Genomic DNA, 19,857 nt, shown 5'->3' with positions numbered 1-19,857 from the left:
TTCGGCACTATCTGACTACTTTTGCTAGTTAACAAATTCCTAATAGGTACGCTCGCCACTATTCTGGCCCAGCGTACCTGGTTTTCAATCCGCCGCCCTGGAGGTGGCCGATGCCTTAGGAATCAATGGGAGTATGAAAGCAGCGAAAGCTCATGTTCGCTGCTGCCCGATATCCCATTAATTCCTATGGGAGAATAAAGTAACGTTTACACCTAACACCCTATCATTTACCCTGAGTCTAAAAACCCCTAATCTGCCGCCCCCACCTACATTATACTTATTAACCACTAACCTGCTGCCCCGACACCGCCGCCACCTACTTTATACTTATTAACCCTAATCTGCCGCCCCCTACACCGCCGCCACCTACAGAAAGTTATTAACCCCTATCCTGCCACTCCCGGAGCCCATTGCAACTAAATAAATGTATTAACCCCTAAACCGCCAGCCCCCCACATCACCATTAAACTAAATTAACCTATTAACCGCTAAACCTAACAACCCGCTAACTTTATATTAAATATTAACTCATCCCTATCTTATAATAAATTTAAACTTACCTTTAGATTTAAATTAAACTATATTAAACTACTAATTAACCTATTCTAACTATTATAATAAAATTACATTAAACTATATTAAAATAAAAATTAATCTAACCTAACTTTTATACTAAAATTACATAAAACTACAAATTAAATTAAATATATTATATATTTAAACACCTAATCCTACTCAAATAATTTAAATCTACACTAAAAAATTACTAAGTTACCAAAAACTAACAACTAAGTTACAAAAACTAACAAACACTAAGTTACACAAAAAAATAAACACAATCATCTAGATTACGAGTTTTGTGTTAGAGGCTGTGCGGTGCTAACGAGCAGCTTCTGCTCACCTCTCACTTACCTGCAGCGCTGGTATTACGAGTTTTCAGAAACCCGTCGTTAAAAGACAAGAAGTGAGCGTTGAGCAAAAGTTTGCTCATTACCGCACTCCATTACCAGCGCTGCTTAAGTCAGTGGTGAGCTGGTGTAAAGTGCTAGCGCACGATTTCCCCATAGACATCAACGGGGAGAGCTGGCTGAAAAAAAGTCTAACACCTGCAAAACAGCAGCGTAAAACTCACTAACGCAGCCCCATTGATTCCTATGGGGAAATAAAATTTAAGTTTACACCTAACATGAACCCTGAGTCTAAACATCCCTAATCTTACACTTATTAACCCCTAATCTGCCGCCCCCGACATCGCCGACACCTACATTATATTATTAACCCCTAATCTGCCGCTCCGGACACAGCCGCCACCTACATTATACTTATGAACCCCTAATCTGCTGCCCCCAACATCGCCCACACCTACATTATATTTATTAACCCCTAATCTGCCGCCCCCAATGTCGCCGCCACCTACCTAAACTTATTTACCCCTAATTTGCCGCCCCCAATGTCGCCACCACTATAATAAACATATTAACCCCTAAACCGCCGCACTCCCGCCTCGCAAACATTAGTTAAATATTATTAACCCCTAATCTGCCAGCCCTAACATCGCCGCCACCTACCTACATTTATGGACCCCTAATCTGCCGCCCCCAATGTCGCCGCCACTATATTAAAGTTATTAACCCCTAAACCTAATTCTCACCCTAAACCTAACACCCCCTAACTTAAAGAAACATTAAACCCAATTTTTTTTCATCCATGATTCAGATAGAGAAAACTATTTCAAACTATTTCCAATTTAATTCTATTATATAATTTACTTAATTCTTCACATATTCTTTGTTGAAGATATAGCAATACACATGGGTGAGCCAATCACACGAGGCATCTATGTGCAATCACCAATCAGCAGCTACTTGAGCCTATCTAGATATGCTTTTCAGCAAAGGATATCAATAGAATGAAGCAAATTAGATAATAGATGTAAATTAGAAAGTTGTTTAAAATTGTATGCTCTCTCTAAACCATGAAAGAAAACATTTAAGTTTCATGTCCCTTAAAGTATAATTTAAATAAATCTAAATAAAATTCCTATCATTAACTAAATTATTCCTATTTAAAACTAAATACTTACCTATAAAATAAACCCTAAGCTAGCTACAATATACTAATAGTTACATTGTATCTAACTTAGGGTTTATTTTTATTTTACAGGCAAGTTTGTATTTATTTTAACTAGGTAGAATCGTTATTAAATAGTTATTAACTATTTACTAACTACCTAGCTAAAATAAATACAAAAGTACCTGTAAAATAAAACCTAACCTAAGTTACACTAACACCTAACACTACACTATAATTAAATAAATTAACTAAATTAAATACAATTACCTAAATTAAATTAAATTAGCTAAAGTACAGAAAAAAACAAACACTAAATTACAGAAAATAATAAACAAATTACAGAAATTTAAACTAATTACACATAATCTAATAGCCCTATTAAAATAAAAAACCTAGCCTAAACTAAACTACCAATAGCCCTTAAAAGGGCCTTTTGCAGGGCATTGCCCCAAAGTAATCAGCTCTTTTACCTGTAAAAAAATACAAACAACCCCCCAACAGTAAAACCCACCACCCACACAACCAACCCCCCAAATAAAATATTGGATCAGCCAATAGGATGAAAGCTCAATCCTATTGAGTGATTGCAACAGCCAATAGGATTTTTTCAACCTTAATTCCGTTTGGCTGATAGAATTCTATCAGCCAATCGGAATCTAAGGGACGCCATCTTGGATGACGTCATTTAAAGGAACCTTCATTCGTCAGTAGTCGTTGTCAGAAGAGGATGCTCTGCGTCGGATGTCTTTAAGATGGAGAGGCTCTGCGCCGGATGGATGAAGATAGAAGATGCCATCTGGATGAAGCCTTCTGCGGGCTTGGATGAAGACTTTGGCCGCTTCGTTGAGGACTTCTGCCGGCTTCTTGGAGGATGGATGTCGAATCTTCAAAACTGTAAGTAAATCTTCTGGGATTAATGTTAGGATTTTTTATGGGTTTATTGGTTGGGTTTTAGTTTTAGATTAGGACTTGGGCAACAATAGAGCTAAATGCCCTTTTAAGTGCAATGCCCATCCAAATACCATTTTCAGGGCAATGGGGAGCTTAGGTTTTTTCAGTTAACTTTTTATTTGGGGGGTTGGTTGTGTGGGTGGTGGGTTTTACTGTTGGGGGGGTTGTTTGTATTTTTTTTCTACAGGTAAAAGAGCTGTTTACTTTGGGTCAATGCCCCACAAAAGGCCCTTTTAAGGGCTATTTGTAGTTTATTGTAGGCTAGGTTTTTTTTTTTATTTTGGGGGGGCTTTTATATTTTCATAGGGCCCTTAGATTAGGTGTAATTATTTTAAAGCTTTGATAATTTCTTTTTTATATTTTGTAACTTAGTGTTTATTTTTTTTGTGTAACTTAGTGTTTGTTATTTTTTGTAAATTAGTTGTTAGTTTTTGGTAACTTAGTAATTTTTTAGTGTAGATTTAAATTATTTGAGTAGGGTTAGGTGTCTAAATATATAATATAGTTATTTTAATTTGTAGTTTTATGCAATTTTAGTATAAAAGTTAGGTTAGATTAATTATTAATTTAAGATAGTTTAATGTAATTTTATTATAATAGTTAGAATAGGTTAATTATGAGCTTAATATAGTTTAATTTAAATCTAAAGGTAAGTTTAAATTTATTATAAGATAGGGATGAGTTAATATTTAATATAAAGTTAGCGGGTTGTTAGGTTTAGGGATTAATAGGTTAATTTAGTTTATGGCGATGTGGGGTTTAGGGGTTAATACATTTATTTAGTTGCGGTGGGCTCTGGGAGCGGCAGGATAGGGGTCAATAACTTTATGTAGGTGCGGCGGTGTAGGGGGCGGCAGATTATAGGTTAGTAAGTATAATGTAGGTGGCGGTGGGCTCCAGGAGCAGAGGAATAGGGGTTAATAAGTTTATTAGAGTGGCGGTGGGCTTCGGGAGCGGCGGTTTAGGGGTTAATAACTTTATTTAGTTGTGGCGGGATCCGGGAGCGGCGGTATAGGGGTTAAACAGTTTAGTATAGTGTGGGTGTTTTGTGAAAGTATACAAATAAAGCTGTGAAAAAGCCAAATAGCAGCGAGATCGATGACTGTTAGTTAACAACAGTCCGCTGCTCATCGCCCCATACTTTGTGCGTGGCTTTTTGACAGCTTTTTTGGTAACTATCGAGAGCGTATTCAGGTCCGCGGTAGTGATGTAATGCGATGTTAGGCGAGCGTATTGGTGCCGGCGAATGTAGCACAGTTGACGGCTTGATAAGTAGGCCTCCATATCTTCAAAAAGATATAAATAAAGTAGAAACTGTCTAAAGGAGGGCTACTAAAATGGTACATGGTCTAAAATATAAAACGTAAAAAGAAAGACTCTATGGGGCAGATTTATTAAGCAATGGACGCTACTGTCTACCCCCGAAGTTTCAGGTCCGTCTGAAACTTAAGTTAAGAAGCAGCAGTCCTTTTAGGTGGCGGACTGCAATCATCCCGATCTGATTGGGAATATTGATGGCCCCTGCGAATGTGCAGGGGGCGGCATTGCACAAGCATTTCACAAGAAATGCTTGTGCAATGGTAAATGCCTACAGCGTATACTGTCAGCATTTAGCGATGCTGGGCGGACATGATTCGCTGCAGTGAATCATGTCCGCTCGGCATTTGTTAAATCTGCCCCTAAGACCTAAATATGTATAGTTTAGAGAAGAAAAGGGAAAGAGGTGACATGATAGAAACCTTCAAATATACGTAGGGACTTTATAAAGTGGAAGCTGAAAGAATTTTCCACAAAAAAATAAATGCCAAAAACAAGGGGTCACAATCTTAAATTAGAGAGAAGCAGATTCAGGAGAAATTTGAGCAAGCATTTTTTACAGAAAGAGTAGTGGATTCATGGAATAAACTTCTAATTGTGGCGGTAAACACAAAGGACCCCATTTATTAAGCAGCGGATGCTGCTTCTGAGGTCCATTGTTTCAGGCTCGACGGAACTTCGGAAGCAGTGGTCGTAAGACCGCTGCTCCTTAACCTCTCATTCATTCCAATCCAATCAGGATGATTGACAGCCTCTGCTAGCGGCAGTGAGCAGGGTACGGCTTTGCACAAGCATTTCTGGTGAAATGCTTTTTGTAATGATATACACTGTCCACATTTAGCGATGTCCAGTGGACATGATTCGCTATAAATCAAGCACCAAGACTGTAAAGCAATCATAGAAAGCCTGGGACCTGCATAAGACTATCGTAAGCAAAAAGTAACGTAATATGGGTAGACTTGATGGGTCTTTTTGGTTCTAATCTTCTGTCAAATTCTATGTTTCTATTATCTAAATTGCTTCATTCTCTTGCTATTTGTAGTTGAAAAGCATATCTAGGTTGGCTCAGGAACAGCATTGCATTACTGGGAGCTAGCTGCTGATTGGTGGTGACTGCACAAAAATGCCTCTTTTAATTGATTCACCAAATATCTTCAGATAGCTCACAGTAGTGCCTAGCTGCTCCTTCAAAAAAGGATACAAAGAGAATGAAGCACACTTGATAAAATAAGTACATTGGAAAGTTGTATGAAATCACACGCTCTATTTGAATCATGAAAAATAAGAAAAAGAAAAATCTTGCGTTTCATATCCCTTTTCAAAAATTGTAACAAAATTGTTCACAAAAAATTGTATTTTATATCAAAAACATATGTGTATGCAAATTACACAGAAATAGTTTGTATTAACTATCCACTGGGAAAATCGTAATTTAAGTACACTTGATGCGCAAAATACAAAGCATAATTGTTGTGATGAACATGGCGTGTATGAAGTTGTCTCATCTAAACATTTCCGCCCTACAGATTGTTTCTGGCAAACTTAAAGGTGATGAGGTTGTGACAAAATATGCAAAATACTAGATTTGTGCGAATTTCCGTTCGTTTCGGATCGATTCGGATGTTTTCGAATTCGTTTTCGGATCGATTCGAATTTGGATACATTTGAATGCATTCGTTTCGGATTCATTCGGATTCATTCGGATTCGAATAAATTTGGATGTATTCGGATTTATTCAGTTCGGATTCGATTCATAAATTCGGAAGTTCGGTATGTGTTAGGTGGGATGTGCTGTGTATTAGACTAGTATTATGTACTGTAATATTAGGTGTAACCCATAGCAGAGTGATATAACCTAATATACAGTACAATACTAGTGTAATTGTCATTAGTCCATTACCATCCGAATGTTACGAATAAATCCAAATGAATTCGGATTTATTAGTGTATATTCGGTGCTACGGTAATTCGGAAATTCAAATCAATCCAAAACTCCGAATTTGACAAATTCGTCCGAATTTAAATTCGGAACGAAACGAAATGCACATGTCTACAAAATACATAATACCCTAATAGGAAAAAACATGTGTACAAAAATATAGGCGATTGTAAGATGCTATAGGCAGAAAGTGCGCCCCTTTGCTCACTGCTAACTTCACTCTCCCCAGTGAAGTTTCCCTTTCTAGCAAGATCCATTACTTTCTATAAGAGACATCTCACCCTTGCAGGAACTCCCCCTTTTTTAAGGTAATTCCCATGTGAGGGTCAGAGAGAAAATCCACATCTGATCCAGTGAAGTTAAAGGGACATTAAACCCAAACATTTTCTTTCATAATTCAGACAGAGAATACAATTTTAAACAACATTCCAATTTACTTCTATTATCTAATGTGCTTCATTCTTTAGATATCCTTTGTTAAAGAAATAGCAATGTACACGTTTGAGTCAATCACATTAGGCATCTATCTGCAGCCACCAATCAGAAGCTACTGAGCCTATCTAGATATGCTTTTCAGGAAAGAATATCAAGAGAATGAAGCAAATTAGATAATAGAAGTAAACTAGAAAGTTGTTTAAAATGGTATGCCCTATCTGAATCATGAAAGAAAACATTTGGGTTTAATGTCCCTTTAAGTTCATCGGCCCTAAGACTACGATCCAGTGTACGTACCGACATGTGCTTGTTATTTCTCATCCCAGAATCCTCAGTGACTTGTCTTTCAAGTAGTAAGAAACAAACTCTCACCAGGAAAATGTTTATCACAACTTACCTCTCACCAGGAAAATCTTCATCACAACTTACCTCTCACCAGGAAAATCTTCATCACAACTTACCTCTTACCAGGAAAATCTTCATCACAACTTACCTCTCACCAGGAAAATCTTCATCACAACTTACCTCTCACCAGGAAAATCTTCATCACAACTTACCTCTCACCAGGAAAATCTTCATCACAACTTACCTATCACCAGGAAAATCTTCATCACAACTTACCTCTCACCAGGAAAATCTTCATCACAACTTACCTCTCACCAGGAAAATCTTCATCACAACTTACCTCTTACCAGGAAAATCTTCATCACAACTTACCTCTCACCAGGAAAATCTTCATCACAACTTACCTCTCACCAGGAAAATCTTCATCACAACTTACCTCTCACCAGGAAAATCTTCATCACAACTTACCTATCACCAGGAAAATCTTCATCACAACTTACCTATCACCAGGAAAATCTTCATCACAACTTACCTCTTACCAGGAAAATCTTCATCACAACTTACTTCTCACCAGGAAAATCTTCATCACAACTTACCTCTTACCAGGAAAATCTTCATCACAACTTACCTCTCACCAGGAAAATCTTCATCACAACTTACCTCTCACCAGGAAAATCTTCATCACAACTTACCTATCACCAGGAAAATCTTCATCACAACTTACCTCTTACCAGGAAAATCTTCATCACAACTTACCTCTTACCAGGAAAATCTTCATCACAACTTACTTCTCACCAGGAAAATCTTCATCACAACTTACTTCTCATCAGGAAAATCTTCATCACAACTTACTTCTCATCAGGAAAATCTTCATCACAACTTACCTCTTACCAGGAAAATCTTCATCACAACTTACTTCTCACCAGGAAAATCTTCATCACAACTTACCTCTCACCAGGAAAATCTTCATCACAACTTACCTCTCACCAGGAAAATCTTCATCACAACTTACTTCTCACCAGGAAAATCTTCATCACAACTTACCTCTCACCAGGAAAATCTTCATCACAACTTACCTCTCACCAGGAAAATCTTCATCACAACTTACTTCTCACCAGGAAAATATTTATCACAACTTACTTCTCACCAGGAAAATCTTCATCACAACTTACTTCTCACCAGGAAAATCTTCATCACAACTTACCTCTCACCAGGAAAATCTTCATCACAACTTACCTCTCACCAGGAAAATATTTATCACAACTTACCTCTCACCAGGAAAATATTTATCACAACTTACTTCTCACCAGGAAAATATCACAACTTACCTCTCTTCAGTCAAAATGCCATGATCACATCGCTAAAACTTTCCTCTTTACTTCTGGCTAGTAAACTATTCATCACAACTTACTTCTCACCAGGAAAATATTTATCACAACTTACTTCTCACCAGGAAAATATTTATCACAACTTACCTCTTACCAGGAAAATCTTCATCACAACTTACCTCTTACCAGGAAAATCTTCATCACAACTTACCTCTCACCAGGAAAATCTTCATCACAACTTACCTCTCACCAGGAAAATATTTATCACAACTTACTTCTCACCAGGAAAATATCACAACTTACCTCTCTTCGGTCAAAATGCCATGAACACATCGCTAAAACTTTCCTCTCCACTTCTGGCTAGTAAACTATTCATCACAATTTACCTATATCCAGGAGATTATTTATCAGAATGTACCTCTCACCAGGAGAGTATTACTCACAATGCTCCTCTTATCAGAAGAATATTAATCCCAAGTTACCTCTCACCAGGAGAACTTTCTTCACAACTTACCTCTCACCAGGAGAACTTTCTTCACAACTTACCTCTCACCAGGAGAACTTTCTTCACAACTTACCTCTCACCAGGAGAACTTTCTTCACAACTTACCTCTCACCAGGAGAACTTTCTTCACAACTTACCTCTCACCAGGAAAATCTTCATCACAACTTACCTCTCACTAGGAAAATCTTCATCACAACTTACCTCTCACCAGGAAAATCTTCATCACAACTTACCTCTCACCAGGAAAATATTTATCACAACTTTCTTCTCACCAGGAAAATATCACAACTTACCTCTCTTCAGTCAAAATGCCATGATCACATCGCTAAAACTTTCCTCTCCACTTCTGGCCAGTAAACTATTCATCACAACTTACCTCTCACCAGGAGAATATTTATCACAACTTACCTCTCACCAGGAGAACTTTCTTCACAACTTACCTATCACCAGGAGAGTCCTCATTGTAATGTGTCGTTCTCCATGTGAATTCTTATCACAATCTCCTCTCATCAGTGAAAATGTATTGACAACATATTTCTCTCTGAGACTTTTATTGTCATCTCATGTACCTCTAACTAGTAAACTATTCATCACAACTTACCTCTTATCTGGAGAATATAAAGCAAACCTCTCTCCAGGAGAGTATTCATTACAGTGTACCTCTCTCCAGGAGAGTATTCATTACAGCTTACCTGTCTCCAGGAGAGTATTCATTACAGTGTACCTCTCATCAGGAGAGTATTATTTACAGTGTACTTCTCTCCAGGAGAGTATTAATTACAGTGCACCTCTCTCCAGGAAAGTATTTATTACAGTGTACCTCTCTCCAGGAGAGTATTCATTACAGCTTACCTCTCATCAGGAGAGTATTATTTACAGTGTACTTCTCTCCAGGAGAGTATTAATTACAGTGCACCTCTCTCCAGGAAAGTATTTATTACAGTGTACCTCTCTCCAGGAGAGTATTAATTACAGTGTACTTCTCTCCAGGAGAGTATTTATTACAGTGTACCTCTCTCCTGGAGATTATTAATTACAGTTTACCTCACTCCAGGAGAGTATTCATTACAGCTTACCTCTCTCCTGGAGATTATTAATTACAGCTTACCTCACTCCAGGAGAGTATTCATTACAGCTTACCTCTCTCCAGGAGAGTATTCATTACAGTATACATCTCATCAGGAGAGTATTAATTACAGTGTACTTCTCTCCAGGAGAGTATTAATTACAGTGCACCTCTCTCCAGGAGAGTATTTATTACAGTGTACCTCTCTTCAGGAGAGTATTAATTACAGTGTACTTCTCTCCAGGAGAGTATTTATTACAGTGTACCTCTCACCTGGAGATTATTAATTACAGCTTACCTCACTCTAGGAGAGTATTCATTACAGTATTCCTCTCTCCAGGAGAGTATTAATTACAACGTACCTCTCACCAGGAGAGTATTCATTACAGTGTATCTCTCTCCAGGAGAACTTTCATCAGCACATATCTCTCACCAGGAGAACTTTCATAACCACGTATTTCTCACCAGGAGAACTTTCATAACCACGTATTTCTCACCAGGGGAATTTTCATAACCATGTATCTCTCACTAGGAGAACTTTCATAACCATGTATCTCTCACTAGGAGAACTTTCATAACCATGTATCTCTCACTAGGAGAACTTTCATAACCATGTATCTCTCACTAGGAGAACTTTCATAACCATGTATCTCTCACTAGGAGAACTTTCATAACCATGTATCTCTCACTAGGAGAACTTTCATAACCATGTATCTCTCACTAGGAGAACTTTCATAACCATGTATCTCTCACTAGGAGAACTTTCATAACCATGTATCTCTCACTAGGAGAACTTTCATAACCATGTATCTCTCACTAGGAGAACTTTCATAACCACGTATTTCTCACCAGGAGAATTTTCATCACCACGTACCTCTCATTAGGAGTCAGAATTTTTTTTTTCACTCTGTACCTCTCACCAGAAGACGTTTTTCACAAAAAAACACTCACCAGAAGAACTTTTATGACAAATTACTCCTTTTTAGGAACATTTTCGTTGCAATATACCGCTCTACAGGAGAATTTTCCAACTCATGAGTTTTAATCTCAGCATCACAACACAAAAACAAACTAATTTTATACGAGAGCTGCTACCATCTAACATTCACCAAGGCTAAAAATGATTTTCATTTTTACCTTTTCTTCCTCAGATATAGAATATTTTCCTGAATATCAAGCACATGCTGGATTTTAATTAATTATTAATATTTATAATAAATCATTACTATTTAAGAATTATTATAATATTTATTTATTTATTTATATAGCGCTGCAAAATTTTGTAGTGCTGAATTAATAAATAATGTGCAGCATATTATAATATAATAATACAAATTATAATATAGTAGAAATGCTTATAATAAAACAATTACATAACAATAAACATAAAAAATAAATTAATATAATACCGATATTTAGGTTCCTTTAGTCAATTTGCAGATTACACAAAACTCTATCATTTGCTAATATGGACAAACGGATCTCTACATCTGTTTCTGAAACTTAAAAAAATAAATATTATTTAAAGGGACAGTCTAGTCAAAATTAAACTTTCATTATTCAGATAGGAGATGTACTTTTAATCAAATTTCCTTTGCTTTCTTGTTATTCTTAGTTGAAACTAAACCTAGGTAGGCTCATATGCTAATTTCTAAGCCTTTGAGGGCTGCCTCTTATCACATGCTTTTTAAATAGCTTTTAACAACAAGAGACTGTGGGCCATATAGATAACACTCGGCTAGATTACGAGTCTTGCGTTAGGGTTAAAAAGCAGCGTTGGCTAGTCCCAACGCTGCTTTTTAACGCCCGCTGGTATTACGAGTCTTGCAGGTACAGGTGTACCGCTCACTTGTTTGGCCAGACTCGGAAATACCGCAAATCCACTTACGTCAATTGCGTATTCTATATTTTCAATGGGACTTGCATAGCGCCGGTATTACGAGTCTGACCAAAAGTGAGCGGTAGACCCTCTCCTGTCAAGACTGGTACCGCATTTAAAAGTCAGTAGTTAGGAGTTTTACACTACAACGCCGTAGCATAAAACTCTTAACTAAAGTGATAAAAAGTACAGTAACACCCATAAAATACTGTACCTATTAACCCCCAAACCGAGTCCCCCCTAACATCGCAAACACTAAAATAAAATTTTTAACCCCTAATCTGCCGAACCGGACATCGTCGCCACTATAATAAATATATTAACCCCTAAACCGCCACACTCCCGCCTCGCAAACACTAGTTAAATATTATTAACCCCTAATCTGCCGTCCCTAACATCGCCGACACCTACCTACATTTATTAACCCCTAATCTTCCACCCCAACATCGCCGCCACTATATTAAAGTTATTAACCCCTAAATCTAAGTCTAACACTAACCCTAACCCCCCTTAACTTAAATATAATTTAAATAAATCTAAATAAAATAACTATCATTAACTACATTATTCCTATTTAAAACTAAATACTTAACTGTAAAATAAACCCTAGCTTAGGGTTTATTTTTATTTTACAGGCAAGTTTGTATTTATTTTAACTAGGAAGAATAGTTAGTAAATAGTTATTAACTATTTAATAACCACCTAGCTAAAATAAGTACAAAAGTACCTGTAAAATAAAACCTAACCTAAGTTACAATTACACCTAACACTACACTATAATTAAATTAATTCCATAAATTAAATTAAATTATCTAAAGGACAAAAAAAACAAAACACTAAATTACAGAAAATAATAAACAAATTACAAGAATTTTAAACTAATTACACCTAATCTAATCCCCCTAAAAAAATAAAAAAAAGCCCCCCCAAAATAAAAAAGCCCTACCTCACACTAAATTACAAATAGCCCTTAAAAGGGCCTTTTGCAGGGCATTGCCCCAAAGTAATCAGCTCTTTTACCTGTAAAAAAAAGTACAAATCTCCCCCCCAACATTAAAACCCACCACCCACACAACCAACCCTACTCTAAAACCCACCCAATCCCCCCTTAAAAAAACCTAACACTAACCTCTTGAAGATCATCTTACCAGGAGACGTCTTCACCCAACCGGGCCGAAGTCCTCAACGAAGCTGGGAGAAGTCTTCATCCAAGTTGGGCAAAGTGGTCCTCCAGACGGGCAGAAGTCTTCATCCAGACGGCATCTTCTATCTTCATCCATCCAGCGTGGAGCGGGTCCATCTTCAAGACATCCGAAGCGGAGCATCCTCTTCATCCGATGGCTTTTCTGGAATGAAGGTTCCTTTAAATGACGTCATCCAAGATGGCGTCCCTTCAATTCCAATTGGCTGATAGAATTCTATCAGCCAATCAGAATTAAGGTAGAAAAAATCCTATTGGCTGATTGGACCAGCCAATAGAATTGAACTTCAATCCTATTGGCTGATTGCATCAGCCAATAGGATTTTTTTCTACCTTAATTCCGATTGGCTGATAGAATTCTATCAGCCAATCGGAATTGAAGGGACGTCGTCTTGGATGACGTAATTTAAAGGAACCTTCATTCCAGAAGAGCCGTCGGATGAAGAGGATGCTCCGCGTCGGATGTCTTGAAGATGGACCCGCTCCGTGCCGGATGAATGAAGATAGAAGATGCCGTCTGAATGAAGACTTCTGCCCGTCTGGAGGACCACTTCGCCCGGCTTGGATGAAGACTTCTCCCGGCTTCGTTGAGGACTTCGGCCCGGTTGGGTGAAGACATCTCCCGGTAAGGTGATCTTCAAGGGGTTAGTGTTTTTTTAAGGGGGGATTGGGTGGGTTTTAGAGTAGGGTTGGTTGTGTGGGTGGTGGGTTTTAATGTGGGGGGTGATTTGTACTTTTTTTTTTTTACAGGTAAAAGAGCTGATTAATTTGGGGCAATGCCCCGCAAAATGCCCTTTGAAGGGCTATTTGTAATTTAGTGTAGGGTAGGTTTTTTTTTATTTTGGGGGGACTTTTTTATTTTTTTAAGGGGGATTAGATTAGGTGTAATTAGTTTAAAATTCTTGTAATTTGTTTATTATTTTCTGTAATTTAGTGGGGGGGTTTTGTCCTTTAGACAATTTTATTTAATTTATGGAATTAATTTAATTATAGTGTAGTGTAATTGTTACTTAGGTTAGGTTTTATTTTACAGGTACATTTGTCTTTATTTTAACTCGGTGGTTATTAAATAGTTAATAACTGTTTACTAACTATTCTACCTAGTTAAAATAAATACAAACTTGCCTGTTAAATAAAAATAAACCCTAAGCTAGCTACAATGTAACTATTAGTTATATTGTAGCTAGCTTAGGGATTATTTTACAGGTAAGTATTTAGTTTTAAATAGGAATAATGTAGTTAATGATAGTTATTTTATTTAGATGTATTTAAATTATATTTAAGTTAGGGGGGTAAGGGTTAGTGTTAGACTTAGATTTAGGGGTTAATAACTTTAATATAGTGATGGTGACGTTGGGGGAGGCAGATTAGGGGTTAATAAATGTAGGTAGGTGTTGGCGATGTTAGGGACGGCAGATTAGGGGTTAATAATATTTAACTAGTGTTTGTGAGGCGGGAGTGCGGCGGTTTAGGGGTTAATATATTTATTATAGTGGCGGCGATGTCCGGTTCGGCAGATTAGGGGTTAAAATTTTAGTGTTTGCGATGTGGGGGGGCCTCGGTTTAGGGGTTAATAGGTAGTTTATGGGTGTTAGTGTACTTTTTAGCACTTTAGTTAAGAGTTTCATGCTACAGCGTTGTGTAAAACTCTTAACTACTGACTTTTAAATGCTGTACCAGTCTTGACAGGAGAGGGTCTACCGCTCACTTTTGGTTAGACTCGTAATACTGGCGCTATGCAAGTCCTATTGAAAATATAGGATACGCAATTGACGTAAGTCGATTTGCGGTATTTCCGAGTCTGGCCAAAAAAGTGAGCGGTACACCTGTACCTGCAAGACACGTAATACCAGCGGGCGTATAAAAGCAGCGTTGGGACCGGCCAACGCTGCTTTTTAACCCTAACGCAAGACTCGTAATCTAGCCATAAGAGTTTGCAGAACACAATGCTAAATGCAACTCAATAGATTTTATATAGTCACAGTCATGTGATCAGGGGGCTGTCAGAAGGTTTGTAGATACAAGGTAATCACAGAGGTAAAACGTGTTAATATAACAGTGATGGTTATGCAAAACTGAGGGATGGGTAATAAAGGGATTTTCTGTCTTTTAAAACAATAAAAATTATATTATAGACTGTCCCTTTAAAGCCCCTGAAATTAAATCAGACATTTGTCACATATTTTAGATAGCCAGAATATTATTTGGTTTCTGTATGCATTTTAGAGTAAGGCTACAAATACTCCCAGGACTTGACATTTAGAACACACATTATCAAAATTAAAACACAGTTGGACAGCTGTCTAGGAGTAATGGATATCTCATGCAGCAGCTGTATATGTGACTGCACATTTTTTAACATATTAATAGAGATTTAGGCAATAACAAAATACACATTAACCTCTATACATCACACATGCAATCTTTCTATGCCAGGCTATGTAACAGGTATGCACAGGGTCACCTAGATGTTTTGTACACAATTCAGCAGTTGGTATGTGAAGTTGTTTAAGAAAACGATAAGAAATAATCTTCAGTCTTTACATACATAACTGGTTGTTGTTATTACTTTCCTTATGAATCGCTTATGTTAAGTAAACTATTAATTGCAACTCATATCTAAGGGGATGTGATATCTTCCCTGGCATCTGAAGATCTCGTTGTTAGCAACTGTTTAGTAAGGCTTTAGCTTCTCAGCCATAGATATATCCATAAAGAATCATCAATCAGTAGTTCTTTTTTATTAGACTTTGTTGTCCTATAGAACACTAAAACATTCAATCAAAGCACATATTTCCCTAAGAATACTGACTATCTAAACTTAAAGAGCTAAATGACAAAAGGTTTCAGGATTATCTCCTTCTGGGGGTCAGATAATGTTTATTACTTTGCTAGATAACCATTTGAATGACATTCCTGAGCAGAGATTAATATGCACATAGGAAAATGATATAAAGACAAGCAGAGAAAGTGCCAAATAGCATATGACTTGTATCCCCTCAATAGAAGCAACTTAAAGGGACATGAAAGCCAACATTTTTCTTTCATGATTCAGATAGAGAAAACAATTTTAAACAACTTTCCAATTTACTTCTATCATTTAATTTGCTTCCTTCTCTTGTTATCTTTGCTGAAAGGTTTATCTAGGCAAGCTCAGGGGCAGCAGAGAACCTATGTTCTAGCTGTTGATTGGTGGCTGCATATATATATATATTGATTGTGATTGGCTCACCCATGTGTTCAGCTATAAACCAGTAGTGCATTGCTGCTCCTTCAACAAATGATACCAAGAGAAAGAAACAGATTAGGTAATAGAAGTAAATCAGAAAGCTGTTTGAAATTGTATTCTCTATCTGAATCATGAGAGAACATTTTTGGGTTTCATGTCCCTTTAAGTCAAAATCTATATCCAAGAATAAAAATATTAAAAGTAGATTTTATTAAAAAATATGTTCATTTTGGACATATTATTCAGTATTAAATAGTCTGGGGACAGAAAAAAATGGCAACCTGGTTTCCTGAGAATACAGATAGCAAACATATATATGCTCTCTTAGGGGCCTAGTTATCAAGCCGTCAACCTCAAATACGCTGGAATTCCGCAGCGTATTTGTGGCGAGGCTGATTCGCCTTAGTTATCAAAGGCTCGAGACCGGCAAAAGTAGAATTTTGTGACGTAAGCATCGATCCGCCGGACTCAGTCCGACACAGATTGATTCTTACGTCACTCCAGATGTTCCGCACACAAGTGCGGCACATTCTCACTACTTTTCCTAGCTATCAAAAAACTAGCAGGTACGCTCGGCACTTTTACGGCCCAGCGTACCTGGTTTTCAATCCGCCACCCCTGGAGACGGCGGATCCCATAGGAATCAATGGGAGTCTGACCATAGCGAAAGTACAAGTTCGCTGCTGACAGACATCCCATTGATTTCTATGGGAGCTGTCTACACCTAACACCCTAACATGTACCCCGAGTCTAAACACCACTAATCTGACCCCCCCTACACCGCCGCAACTAAATAAAGTTATTACCCCCTAAACCGCCGCTCCCGGAGCCCACCGCAAGCTACTCTATACATATTAACCCCTAAACCGCCGCTCCCGGAGCCCACCGCAACTATAATAAATGTATTAACCCCTAAACCGCCGCTCCCTGAACCCGCCGCAACCTATATTAAATGTATTAACCCCTATCCTGCCCCCCCTACACCGTCGCCACCTATAATAAATTTATTAACCCCTATCCTGCCCCCCACTACGCCGCCGCCACTGTCATAAAATTATTAACCCCTAAACCTAAGTCTAACCCTAACGCCCCCCTAACTTAAATATTAATTAAATAAATCTAAATAAATTAACTCTTATTAAGTAAATGAATCCTATTTAAAACTAAATACTTACCTTTAAAATAAACCCTAATATAGCTACAATATAAATAATAATTATATTCTAGCTATCTTAGGATTTATATTTATTTTACAGGTACCTTTCAATTTATTTTAACCATGTACAATAACTATTAAATAGTTATTAACTATTTAATAGCTTACCTAGCTAAAATAAAGAGAAATGTACCTGTGAAATAAATCCTAACCTAAGTTACAATTACACCTAACACTACACTATACTTTAATAAATTATTCCTATTTAAAAATAAATACCTACCTGTAAAATAAACCCTAAGATAGCTACAATATAATTAATAATTATATTATAGCTATCTTAGGATTTATATTTATTTTACAGGTAACTTTGTATTTATTTTAGCTAGTTAGAATAGTTATTAAATAGTTATTAACTATTTAATAACTACATAGCTAAAAGAAATACAAAATTACCTGTAAAATAAATCCTAACTTAAGTTACAATTAAACCTAATACTACACTATCATTAAATTAATTAAATAAACTACCTACAAATAACTACAATTAAATACAATTACATAAACTAACTAAAGTACAAAAAATAAAAAAAGCTAAGTTACAAAAAATAAAAAAATAAGTTACAAACATGTTACAAATATTACAACAATTTTAAGCTACTTACACCTAATCTAAGCCCCCTAATAAAATAACAAACCCCCCCAAAATAAAAAAATTCCCTACCCTATTCTAAATTAAATAAATTTCAAAGCTCTTTTACCTTACCAGCCCTTAAAAGGGCCATTTGTGGGGGCATGCCCCAAAGAAAACAGCTCTTTTGCCTGTAAAAGAAAAATACAACCCCCCCCAACATTAAAACCCACCACCCACATACCCCTAATCTAACCCAAACCCCCCTTACAAAAACCTAACACTAATCCCCTGAAGATCATCCTACCTTGAGTCGTCTTCACTCAGCCGAGCCACCGATAGAACTGAAGAGGACATCCGGAGCGGAAGAAGTTAATCCTCCAAGCGGCGCTGAAGAAATCTTCAATCCGATGAAGTCATCTTCCAAGCCGGGTCTTGAATCTTCCTTCCGCCGACGCGGAACCACCTTCTTCACCGACGGACTACGACGAATGACGGCTCCTTTAAGGGACGTCATCCAAGATGGCGTCCCCTCAATTCCGATTGGCTGATAGGATTCTATCAGCCAATCGGAATTAAGGTAGGAAAAATCTGATTGGCTGATGGAATCAGCCAATCAGATTGAGCTCGCAATCTATTGGCTGTTCCGATCAGCCAATAGAATGCGAGCTCAATCTGATTGGCTGATTGGATCAGCCAATCGGATTGAACTTGAAACTGATTGGCTGATTCCATCAGCCAATCAGATTTTCCTACCTTAATTCCGATTGGCTGATAGAATCCTATCAGCCAATCGGAATTGAGGGGAGGCCATCTTGGATGACGTCCCTTAAAGGAGCCGTCATTCGTCGTAGTCCGTCGGTGAAGAAGGTGGTTCCGCGTCGGCGGAAGGAAGATTCAAGACCCGGCTTGGAAGATGACTTCGCCCGGATAGAAGACCTCTTCAGCGCCTCTTTGAAGATGACATCGGCCGGATCGAAGACTTTTCTTCAGCGCCGCCTGGATGATGACTTCATCGGATGGAAGATTTCTTCAGCGCCGCTTGGAGGATTAACTTCTTCCGCTCCGGATGTCCTCTTCAGTTCCATCGGTGGCTCGGCTGAGTGAAGACGACTCAAGGTAGGATGATCTTCAGGGGATTAGTGTTAGTTTTTTGTAAGGGGGGTTTGGGTTAGATTAGGGGTATGTGGGTGGTGGGTTTTAATGTTGGGGGGGGTTGTATTTTTCTTTTACAGGCAAAAGAGCTGTTTTCTTTGGGGCATGCCCCCACAAATGGCCCTTTTAAGGGCTGGTAAGGTAAAAGAGCTTTGAAATTTATTTAATTTAGAATAGGGTAGGGAATTTTTTTATTTTGGGGGGGTTTGTTATTTTATTAGGGGGCTTAGATTAGGTGTAAGTAGCTTAAAATTGTTGTAATATTTGTAACATGTTTGTAACTTATTTTTTTATTTTTTGTAACTTAGCTTTTTTTATTTTTTGTACTTTAGTTAGTTTATGTAATTGTATTTAATTGTAGTTATTTGTAGTTAATTTATTTAATTAATTTAATGATAGTGTAGTATTAGGTTTAATTGTAACTTAAGTTAGGATTTATTTTACAGGTAATTTTGTATTTCTTTTAGCTATGTAGTTATTAAATAGTTAATAACTATTTAATAACTATTCTAACTAGCTAAAATAAATACAAAGTTACCTGTAAAATAAATATAAATCCTAAGATAGCTATAATATAATTATTAATTATATTGTAGCTATCTTAGGGTTTATTTTACAGGTAAGTATTTAGTTTTAAATAGGAATAA

Source organism: Bombina bombina, chromosome 2 (genome assembly GCF_027579735.1).
Source record: "Bombina bombina isolate aBomBom1 chromosome 2, aBomBom1.pri, whole genome shotgun sequence".
Classification (NCBI taxonomy): domain Eukaryota; kingdom Metazoa; phylum Chordata; class Amphibia; order Anura; family Bombinatoridae; genus Bombina; species Bombina bombina.
The sequence above is the reverse complement of the archived record's forward strand: the minus strand, read 5'-3'. Positions refer to the sequence as shown.